Genomic DNA, 1,169 nt, shown 5'->3' on the forward strand with positions numbered 1-1,169 from the left:
GTTTGTCATATATGGCCTTTATTAACATGATATATGTTCCCTCTATTCCCACTTTGCTGAGAGTTTTTATTATAAATGGGTGCTGACTTTTATCAAATGTTTTTTTTCTGTGTCTATAGATATGATAGTATGGTTTTTATCCTTCATTTTGATAATGTGGTGTATCACATTTCTTGATTTCAGATATTGTAACAACTTTGCATCCCCAGAATAAATCCCACTTGATCATGGTATATGATCATTTTAATGTATTCCTGGATCTGTTTTGCTAATATTTTATTGAAGATTTTAGCATCTATGTTCATCTATGCTCCAACCATGATTGGCCTATAATTTTATGTTTTTGTATTTTCTTTATCTGGTTATGGATTTAGGATAATGCTGGACTCATAAAATGAGTTTGGGAGTCTTTCCTCCCCTTGAAATTTTTTAAATAGTTTGGGAAGCATAGGTATTAGTTCTTTGAATGTTTGGTGAAATTCATGTGTGAAGCTATTCGGTCCAGGACTTTTCTTTGTTGGGAGTTTTTTATTATTGCTTCAATTTCACTAGCTGTAATCTATCTATCAGATTCTCTGATTCTTCCTGGTCTATATGGATGGTTTTTAAAGTTGCCTACTAACTCCTATCAAAGAAGATTTTAAGTGCTAGGTCACCTATAATTTTTTTTTTAATTGAAAAACCCAGACTTGGTCCACTGGCTATTGTAGGTTAGAACTAACTTCTGTGTCCTAGAAATATCACTTTAAGCCTTAGGTGTTTTGAAATTATTTCATTGATAAAACTTTAGCTTTGTCTGCTGGCTAGTGACTGGTGTAATGAGCTAGTTATGCTGGGCCTTAACAAATTATGAGAGGTCTCAGAGCATCAACAAGATTCAAATTCGGCCATAGCAGGCCTCACTAGCCTTACAAAGGCAGACCAGGCAGAATCAGCAACAGCTCAAACTTTAGATGGAACCATCTCTGAAGAGTAGGCTTTGGTAACTTTTCCTCAACCTATATTTTTGTCCAACTTTTGCTAAGTAGGTATGAGGTAAAGATTGAATAGTCTTTTCTTATATAGATTTCTTAGAAATTAGGAGGCAAAACACAAATTTTCTATTTGTTTCTGAGTTTTCAACCTGATATTCAAACTGATCTTCAGTTTAGCAATTAAGATACATTTGT

The sequence above is a fragment of the Myotis brandtii genome, unplaced genomic scaffold (assembly GCF_000412655.1).
Source record: "Myotis brandtii unplaced genomic scaffold, ASM41265v1 scaffold645, whole genome shotgun sequence".
Lineage (NCBI taxonomy): Eukaryota > Metazoa > Chordata > Mammalia > Chiroptera > Vespertilionidae > Myotis > Myotis brandtii.